We start from the raw sequence: 11,110 nt of genomic DNA on the forward strand, positions 1-11,110 counted from the left end.
TATGTTCAGATAATATTTAATTATAAATTATTCATATATACAATGTTTTTTTACAATTTAAATTATTGCCTTATTACTCTAGCGAACTTTACATATGTGAATTTTTATATTTATAAACTATATAAATACATTAACGTCTATTCATAGTCGTGCCCTTTCCGAAACCTTGTTTTGAAGTTCTTATTTTTCCTGCGCTGGTAGTGTTGCTCATCAGTTTGCAGTCATATTAGTTTGGTAGGTATAGTAACATCAGACGTAGGGAAATTAGGAAGCATGTCAGGAGTATCACCAGAATCCAAAGAAGCATGGTGATTCATTTCGTCACCTCCGTTTTCTTCCATATCCGGATTCATTCCATACTAGTCATTATAAATAGCTTGTAGATACCACATAGGTGTAACCATACCCTCAAGATATTTCCGTTCAAATCTTGTGGTGTACACGTAAACTTGTATTTGTTCTAAATTATTCACCACATTCTAAACATAGAAAAGATGTATTAAGTGTTTGCGTAAATACCATTGTGATTACAATATGGACAAACATTCAATTCTAAACTTTTCGTTGTTACATCAATTGTTTCAGCGTGTTGTACACGTAAATGAAAATTCATACTTGAATGTATTTTCGTCTTCCAATCGCATAATTTACATTTTAAATAATGACTATTAGGCATATGAGAAATCTCATGGTCCAATAATTTGTTGAAGCTTGGTGTAGCTGCTTGAATATCACAAAATTTAAATTTTGCACCACGCTCGTTATATTTAAATTGTAAATGTTCTGGTTTCTCTACACGATGCATAAAGTTTAGATGCTTTTTCCAACAATGTGCTGAATTTAATTGAAATACATACATTGGGCATTGTCTCATGATAAATTTTCCATAAATATACTGAGCCTCTTTATGTAGGCTCTTTTCTTAACATCTAATTCTGGTCGTACCGGATATGACAGTTTTGCTTCAGGTTGTAATCCACACTCATACTATTTTCAGATTCTGTTTCATAATTTTCATCATTTTCAACATTGGACTTTGCATCAACATCATTATCATCATCGTCATTTTTTCATAACTCTGTTTTAAGCTTCATATTTATCAAAGGTTCATCTTCCTTAGTATTAGTATTAGAAACATTGTCATCTTCGGTTAAGTTTTTATCAGGTTTAGCTTTTTTCCTAGGTTTAAATTCTTTACTATCCGTACTAGAATTAATACCATCATCAACATTTTTCGTGGTCTGTTTGAGTTTTTAAATTTGCCAATGGTTCGCCTTTATCAGTATTAGAATCAGAATGGCCTTGGCCATCTTCACCGTGTTGCAAAGTAGGCGACACATGTTGGTGTTGATGTTTGCGCATATTGCGGATATGTTGGTGGTTCACTAGTCATTAATTGTTTAGAAGTTTCAACTTGTTGCGTTTGTTGTTGTTGTTGCTGGCTGATGATGTGGTGTTAACGTTTGTTGTACAATTTATTCGGGTGATTGCACATATTGTTGGTGTGTTATAGTGCTGGAAAACCTTCCGATATTGAAAGTCCTTGATTAGTGTAATCCCCACGTAGTGAACTACTCCTGTGACCGCGTCCGCGGTAACTATTACATCGCTTAAGTTACAGGCATAGCTGACATCGCTTATATAACAGGTTGACTCTAAAGTAAAAACCAAAACAAAATATTAGAATCAGTGTTTATGAACAACATATTTAAAATAAGCTCTTACAACAACGTGATCGGTGGCTACATCCCCGTAAAAGTAGTGTGGTGTTCCTCCTTGTATAAACGTATATACTGGATGTGCTCAACCGTGCAGTTTTCTTCTAATTTGAGCAAATGTATGTTCTTACAGCCACAGCTGGAATATTTGGGATATTTCTATCCTCACATCGTCAAAATCAAATTACCTAGAATGAAAAAGAAACTCATATCAGTAAGAATAGATTAAAAGTTTTTAATATAAGCCGAAAAGTGTTCCATAAATAGGGCTCCACACATAGCTCTTTTCCAAAGGCACAAGAGAAATTTCAGATAACTAGAATCAGGACCTGGTAAAGTAACTTCAAAGGCGATTTAGTCGCCACTACTTCGTATGCGCATTTCTCTACGCTCCCTTTCGGCTTGCATCATCAATTTCGTCATTACTATAAAGGCCATCTTGCTCACAGCAATCCAACAATCTATTTGTCCGCAAATTCGTGGAACTAAATTCCTAATGGAAGGTTCCTCTCCAAAAACTCTGTTTACAGACAGTCTTTCGCCGTGAAAACGAGGGCAGTGAAATATTACATGTTCTGCGCTTTCCAATTCGGACGGACAGCCTGGACAGAAAGGATCCTCCTCTATCCCACGCTTATGTAGATATTCCTTCAAGCCACCGTGCCCGCTCAATATCTGTGTGAGATGGTAATTTAGTTTGCCGTGTTTTCGCTCGTACCATTCCGCTATATTCCGGACTAGCATGAAGGTTCAGCGCTCTTTTCTCGAATCTTCCCGCCGTTCTTGCCACCTAACTATTGTTCGTGACCTTGCGCTTTTCTTAGCATCTTCAGATGGTCGGCTGAATCCAATGCCATACAGATCGGCCATTTCACCTGAGAGTAGATCTACTGGGATTTTCCTGGATAAAACATGGATCGCGTCGTCGGAACAGCACATGCTATTCGTATAGCAGTAATGCGGTAGGCTGCTAGTATATCTTTTTGGTGAACCATTTTAGATCTGTGCCATACTGGTGCTGCATATAATATTATAGAGCTGGTTACGTTGGATAATCGCTGACGGGTAGCTTCGCTTGGGCCGCCGATGTTGGGCATTATTCGCGTTAGGGTTCCACTAACTCTAGAAACTTTGTCCCCCACCGCCCTGAAGTGCTCCATAAAAGTTAGTTTTGAGTCAATGATTACTCCTAGATATTTCAAGGAGGGCTTTGTATTTATTTGAAAATATCCTATGGTTAGGACCAACTCATCCATAGTCCGCTTTGAGCTCATCAGAACCACTTCTGTCTTATTGCTAGCCATCTCCAGCCCCGTGTTCGTCAACCATTCCGTTATTCTTCCCATGGCGTCATTACATAGTGCTTGGAGCAGATCAAGTTTCTTGGCCACTGCTACTACGACAATATCATCTGCATAGCCGACAATTTCCGTGCCTCCGGGAAGGTCGATTTGTAGCACCCCGCCATACACCGCATTCCAAAGAGTTGGACCTAGAACAGATCCCTATCTAATCTATCTATCTATCAAATTATTCGGAGCAGGTACGGAACTTGTCTTGCGACACCCAAAGTGCACTCAAGCTTCTCATGGCTCCAGCGGGTTAGCGGCTTCCTAGAACTTAAGCCACTTGCTGCTTCTAGATCTGACATCTGTCAGCTGGAGTCTTAGCCCGGCAAGCGCAGGGCACGAACACAGAATGAAATCGATCGTTTCCTCCTCCAACTCGCACTTCCTACATCTGCTATCACTGACCAAGCCTAATTTAAAGGCATGTGACGCCAGAAGGCAGTGTCCAGTAAGAATACCCGTCATGAGTCTAGTCTACAGTTTAATGATAATAAAAATATAGGAATCAGTGTTTATGAATAACATATTTTAATTAATCTCTTACAACAACCTGATCGGTGGCTACATCGCCATGTAGGTAGTGTGGTGTTCCACCTTGTATAAACGTAGGTATTGTATGTGCTCAACCGTGCAAATTGACATTAGCAGTAACATTATTTACATAAACATAGCTTGGTATTTGTGCAGGCCTCAATATAGCATACATTGGTCCAGTTCGGTGTGCACCAGCCACTGGTACAAACACTTTTGAATGCATATCTTTCATATAGGATGGATATCCCGCCTATACCGGGTGCAATGTATTACTAGGCTCAAGATCGGAAGGTACATAGATGGCTCGAAGACGCTAGAGGAAATTGGAGCCAGAGTTTTCGGACCCAGAACCAAAATATTAGTAACTCTAAAAGCACATCCGAGCATTTTCGAGCGGAAGTATTCGCCATAAGTTAGTGCGCTAAGCTGAACCTTCAGCGCTGATACCCCAATGAAACAATTGCTATACTCAGTCAGGCAGTCAGGTTCCACTAAAGGCACTTGCGGCGTTCGAAATAAAGTCAGCACTTGTCCTTCAGTGCGTAGAAAATCTGAATCAATTAGGAGCACACAACGTAGTACTGTTGGCCTGGGTCCTAGGCCACAGGGGAGTGGAGGGCAATGAGCAGGCGGACTCCATGTTTAATTTGTTGCGTCTTTCCCACAAATTGTCAACCCCCCAGCAGATCCTTGCAGCGGGTCTGCGCCATACTCTCCTCTTCCGGGAAGGTATCGACCCCAATCCGGGTCCTTCTCCTGACCCCAGTACTGAGAAATGGGTTTGCTGCGTTTGCCGGAAAATAATCTTTTTAGGACGGTCATATATATAAGGGCCTGAAATATTTCAATGAACTTCCTAATCACATAAAAAGTAGTAATAACTTCAATACTTTTAAAAAAAGTTTATTGGAGCATTGTAAAACCCTTCCAATAAGATAGTTTTCTTTTATTTTTTTACATAATATACCGATACTGGAGCGCGAAAAGGGAATGGTAATAATGGTAGCAGCAAAATACAATGCATCCGGCCCTAAGGAAAAGAAAATCGGTCGCCACCTGTAACTCCAGACAGTTCCAACAACTAATTTCGCTGGAATTCGGTATTTCCAGCTGGTATTTACTGTTGCTGATCGGAATATTTCGCATTTCGACAGTATAAATATAACAATAAAATTATATAATGTGTAACAAAAATAACGAAAATAAGGCCAAATAAAAGTTGGAGCAAGGGGGATTGGAAACACGTCCTTTTCAACCTCCCATTATATGTTGAGCTGTGCTAATCGGAATCTTCATGCATTCCGACAGCGTCTTTACTAAACAAAGTTGAGTGGTGATTGGATACACGTTATTTTCAATTTCCAACATCCAAAGACATGTTTAGCTGCATTGATCGGAGACTAATACATTCCGAAAGCTTAAAATACACATATAATTGAAAAATATAAGTTCCAAATTTTGTTGCCTTAAGCTGGGAGCACTGGAGGATTGGAAACGCGTCCTTTCCAACCTTCCTTTAATGAGTGGCTCCCAGACTCGTCCCTCTGTCACGCTAGTAAATATGCTGATCGGAATCACATGGCATTCCAACAGCATATTCAATAGAAATAAGTGATTATAACAATGAATTGTACTTAGTAGTTTAAGTTTTGGGCTTAAACAGCCGTAATAATAAATAAATTAAATTAAAAAAATAAATACTCTTGTCAGTGTTTCACTTGCAAGGGATGGTTGCATCGGACAGGTTGCTCTGGGCTAGATTCCAAAATCCAGCGTCCTCGTAAATTTTATAAATCTTTTGTGGCTCTTGTTCACGGCCTCATTACATTATGAGGAAATACGGCACCTGAGAACACAGCCGTATGAAGCTAAAAAACACAAGCATGTCTTCAGTGAACTCCACAAACAGGCGTCGGACCTCTATGCCGGTGATTCCTGTATTCAAAGAACAAAACTAGCAGAGGAGGAACGCACTCTCCCTAGGGAAACGAGAGTAGTCACTCTAGCTCAACTTCGAGCTGGATAACGTAACAGGTTAAACTCTTACCTATCTAGAATCAACCCCGACATACAAAACATTGTCCCGCTTGTAATGTGTCCCCACATGTCACCAACCATCTCTTTAACTGTATTGTGCAACCAACGCCTCTAACACTCCTCTCATTATGGCCCACCCCTGTTGAAACAGAAAGTTTCTTTGGACTCCCGTTAGAGGACATTGATGACAATTTGTGATCGGTCGCAACTATTGGATGGGGCGAAGCACTGCTACTACAACAACAGCAGGCGGACAACACGGAAAGAGAGGCAGCAACTGCATGACCCATCGATCCCGAGCCGTTCCTGCCAGTTGGCCCACAGGGGCATTTATTAGCAGAAGGGAGGGGAAAGAGAGAACACTGGCGCAATATGCCAGGCCTGAGTCAATCTAAATTACTGTTAGGGGGTTACAGCACAACTCGATATAGGGCATTAATAGGCCTCTCAAAAAGATAACCTAAGAACCCCAACGGCTATTCTTACAAGACACTGTAGACTGAACAGTCACATGCAAAAGCTGGGTATAGTATCGAACAACACATACCGATTTTGTGATGGATCAGCAGACGGTGGACCAAATCCATCTAGATTGCGGCGCAATTTCAAGACGTAGGGCTAAGTTTATGGGCTCACCATGGCCAGAGAATTCCCACATTTAATTCCTCAAGCAAAGAACATTGCTGGGGTTCATCAAGGAAGTCGGCTAGGATGATGTGCTGTGAAGGAGATGTGCAAGTCACTGTGCAATCCTCAATAAATGATCTATCTATCTACGTTCCGGTAACAAGCACCATTGTGGTACTAGCCCCACCATCTCGGGAACTATTGATATGACTACATTAAACCTTCTAGGGATTGAATATTAATAATGCCGGCAATGCGAAAGTCTGCTAAAATGCACCATTCTCCATGGAATGCTCGATATATAACTTTCCACGTTTTGAAACAGTGATGAAAAGAGCAAAATTTACAATAATTTTAACTGGCTGTGGGTAGTAAGGTGTTGATGTCCTCTCTTAACGCAATGTAATGACAACTGCGATGCAGGGAAAATGACAAAAATCTTGCAAATCTACTGATAATAATTAATTTTTCCTCCTCTTCTATGCAGTTCTATGCATACATACATATGTATTTTTCTCTCCAAATGCTAATTAAAAAAATTAATTGGTTTTCACATGAACTTCGAACTCTGTCGTATTTGCATTCTTCAGTTGATTATCAAAAAAAGCATGACAAATTATCACTAAAAAATGCATACATGTTGCTTATATATTTAATATGGTAGCCAATTTACTTACCCTTTCTGGTGCGATGATTCCTGGACAATCGGGCCTGACTAGACGCGATTTTTTTTGCCTTAAGAGAGCGTGCTTAACGCGAACCCTATCATGTTATGGCACAACTTTGGTGATGCAAAAAATCAAAGACATTTCTGCTTCTAATGCTTCTAGGATAGCAGCAGCAGCTCCCGGTGGCACCACATAAATAACAGTTGCATGCCGATCAGTTGCCTTTTTTGCTCCGGCTACCTATTCAATTTTAATTCACATTACATTATCTACTATTGCAATTTTTAATCACTACAAATCAATATAAATTACCGAAGGAAATACTGGCAAACCAAGATGCGTAGTTCCACCCTTTTTTAGGGAAATACATCCAACCAGTTTGGTACCGTATTCCAAAGCATGTTGCTTGTAAAGTACCTTGTTTTTGTAGATTTCCTCTGATTTTGGCATATTCTGAGCTGAATCGCAACCCGGCGGAGATGCTATCTATTAGAATAATATAACATTTTTTTTATTATTTAAAAATGCACATACGGATGAATGAAAATCAGAAAGTAAATAATGTTGTTGTTGTTGTAGCGATAAGGACACTCCCCGTTATCGACTTTGTTGGTCCTTTGCCGGATGCAGATCGGGTACGTTCCGGGAACCATTAAGGTACTAGCCCGACCATATCGGGACAGATTTAGTTGACATAAAACCTTGTAGGCCATCCCGTCGATTCTATACAACTTAATATGGTAACGATTTAAAAGACGGTGCACCACCCAATTTTTATCAAAAATTATCAAACGTGGAATCAAAAGGTGCGCCTCGAGCTCCGTTTTTATTATTATTTGATATTTTTAAATTAGGTGGTGTACCGTCTAGTAAAACTTTACCCTTAATATTATTTTGGGCGAAGGCCGCCAACGCAAAAAGATGGTCTTTGCAGCAATATTCTTAATTTCCGTCACATGTCACAACTCAAATTAACTTAATGTTATTTTGGGCGAAGGTCGCCAACGCAAAAAGGTGTTCTCTGCAACAAAATTTTTAATTTCCGTCACATGTCACAACTAAAAGCACAAGATATTTTTCGTTGTAAACAATTTATATTTTTTTTGCGTTTAAATGTTTTCCGGAATAATTAATGAACTGTCATTTCGATGACAGCATGAAACGTCGATGTGTTAGTGGAGAGCGAAAAAAGCTTTGAATGTGTGGGTTACCTCCGTCTTGTAGGGAAGTGACACATTTTCGGTAAAGCGAACACGGTTGCCACACCGTGTTTTCATTTGGAACCAAAATTAATCGAAAAAAAATTACCAAATTTTTGTTTTATTTTATTAGTATAAAATACAAAATTTTAGGTTGTTTCCATATAAAATTTTACTAAACATAGTGAAGACTTTCCTTTAATTCAAGCTGAACAAACAAATATATGTGCATGCAACCAGAAATGGTACTATATTTTGACATAGGATAAGTCTATGTCTTTCACCAACCAAACGTTGTGAACCTAGTTTTGGCCACAAAGCTCTTGGTTCTAGCATTATGTTGTTGTAGCATTGAAACGGTTCAAAATTTGCGTTCTGGTGTTGCCGAACTATGTATGTGGAAAACTCAGTAAATCATAAATGAAACTAGGCAATTTTGTTAGTGCTATTTTTTAGACGCTTACTTTTTCCCTTAACGTTTAAACTTCATATCAGAGCCTAGATTCAGTAAGTTTGAGTTTTGATCCCAGGCCTCAGGGGTTCTGCTAGCACCTACGGGAGAATTTTATACAAAACATTTCTTCCGAAATCAAATCTCTTTTGCATTTGCTTCCTTCTGTCTTCGCGTTAAAATATTTCTTATGCCAAGATACTTAGTTTTCAATTACCTTGCGTGGCTTAACACCACAATAGTCCTGAATTCCTTAAACTCATTGAGCTGGGTGAGAAAGATTTAAATATCAAAGTGCCAAATGAGAAGTAATGCATAGAATTTCTTTGTATAAGGTTTGAAAATGTTAGGCTCACGGCAGAGTGCTCGCCGTAAGCTATGCTATGCGAGAAGTAATTTTTATTTTCATATATTTTACATAGAGTTGTATAACCGATCGAAATATCTAGCCGTTATTAATAGCCGTGTTTTTTTTACACGCGTATACGTTTCGTTTGCGTTTCAGTTACATCTGAGTATAATGCGTATTGAAATTTAGTGGTAATAATTTTATGCGTAGCAATTTCAGAGGTGCATTTAAAGTTTGTCGCTTATACGCCAATTACACGGCCCAAGTATCCTTGTGCCAATTACCAATTTGCACAAGGATTTGCCCGGTGTGTGCACTGGTTGCGCTATTTGCCCAGAAAACTGCGCTAAAATCAAAACGATTTGGTATTTACGCATGTCTGCAAATATTGCACATGCTTTTTTCTTCGTGTGTGGTGAATCTTACACAGTTTACCTGTGCTTCCTGATAATATAACATCAGTAATTATTGCTTAAAAATGTTAATATCGAAGGCGCAAGGACCATCTCTAGCTTGTAGCAGGAATTCACACAAATTCAATAATAAATAATAATTTTTATACAATTAGAACACATGTTTCATTTGTTGCGGTAGTTGAAAAATGAATATTGCGCAGTGCTGCAATGAGTTGAGCTGGTCTTGCAATTAAAATATATATTTTATAAATACAATGGAAAATAAATGCTTCTGTGCGAGTTTTTCGACTTATACCGTGAATTACCAGCACTGTGGAAAATAAATAGTGAATTTTTATACAATTAATGCCTTTTTTTATACAATTAAAATACATGTTTAATTTGTTGCGTACTTTAAAAATGAATATTGCGCAGTGTTTTTGAGCCGTGTATGTAAAAATTTCATTTGCACAAATTTTGTCGTTTTATATTTGCGCATGGTTTTTGTGTCATATATTAGCAGTCCATATAAAGTTTAAGCGTAAACGTATATAGATGTGAAAAAACACAGCTAATATTATTATAAAATAAGAGTTTTTTTTTTTATTAGTCGGTTATTTCATCAACAATTAACGATAATGTGTTTGCCAACACTTTTATTTTTAATGTCTGGCATAAATTATATCCTTGGTGGATTGTTATTGTTCTGGTACATTGTATTGACTGAGCAATTATTAATGGTGAGATTTCCATTGAAGTAAATTCAAAGTAATATGGGGGCAAACGAAAGTGTGGCGAATTTTTTGGCAATATTGTGAATTTTTACGTGAGTGAAGAAGAAAGAAAATTACTGCCTAAAAAGGAAGAAAAGGGACCAGCGGACCAAATGGGGACGGAAGGGACCATTTTTGGCCCAAATGGACCAAAGTGGCAACCGTGAAAGCGAAGAAAACTACCTTTCAAATTTCTCCACAGACACTGGTGAGTTTTTCGGCGATGGCAGCATTACCACTTGGCCCAGAATCGCGGATAAAAGAACTGGTAACGATATTCGGTTACATAATGTTCTGGGTACTATTTTACCGGTAACGCTCAGACTCGGGGCGTAAATTTACGATTTGACTAACTTGTATTTACTTTTATTTTCAGATTATGCCAGTTAAATGATGTCATTGTGTGTACATATGTATATACACTATGCTGAAAGTAACACCCAAGAAGGGATTTATGTTGCAGTGTTACCGGTCGCTGCACTGGCAGCAACAACAAAGAGTAGGCAAGAAAAAACCTTAAGTACTATTTAATGGAGTGCGTCCATCAGGTTTGCATATTTTAATTGATTAGGAAATCCGGAATTAAATGCTTTGTGCACAATTGTGTTATTTTGAGTGAAAAATATGCACCTTAATCGTATTGTTTTTGGTTGATTTGCTGTGTCTCACAATACCCTACAAAAAATGTAGTAAGTTATTATGAGAAATAAGAAACAGCAATTAAACTCTTAAAAATATTATTTTCCATTCCGGTTTAAAAGAAATACGCAAATTTGTTTGCAATTTCAATGCTACGCATTATTAATGCTCTGAACGAGTGGTGGGTTTATACCCGATTGCATGTGAGGTTTATTTATACCTACTTGCGAATTTGGTTTTTAATGAAAAATAATGGAATTTAATAAGAAAAAAATGATTATGTATTATAGTTGTCAAATTACACCAACTTGTCGTGAAATGTTGTCAAGTTGTTGTAGTTATACCTTACAATTGAAACATTATTAAACCGT

At 38.2% G+C, this 11,110-nt stretch overlaps 1 long non-coding RNA gene across 1 annotated transcript; it reads right to left on the minus strand.

Moving 5' to 3' along the window:
• Window positions 1–1,771: 1,771 nt before the first annotated feature.
• Window positions 1,772–8,037, minus strand: LOC137237974 (uncharacterized). Its single transcript, XR_010949069.1, has 4 exons — window positions 7,815–8,037; window positions 7,246–7,419; window positions 6,943–7,173; window positions 1,772–1,906 (listed from the first exon to the last, which is right to left on the minus strand). It is a non-coding gene; the product is annotated as an uncharacterized lncRNA (long non-coding RNA).
• Window positions 8,038–11,110: the final 3,073 nt, after the last annotated feature.

Source organism: Eurosta solidaginis, chromosome 1, assembly GCF_040869045.1.
Source record: "Eurosta solidaginis isolate ZX-2024a chromosome 1, ASM4086904v1, whole genome shotgun sequence".
Taxonomy (NCBI): Eukaryota; Metazoa; Arthropoda; class Insecta; order Diptera; family Tephritidae; genus Eurosta; species Eurosta solidaginis.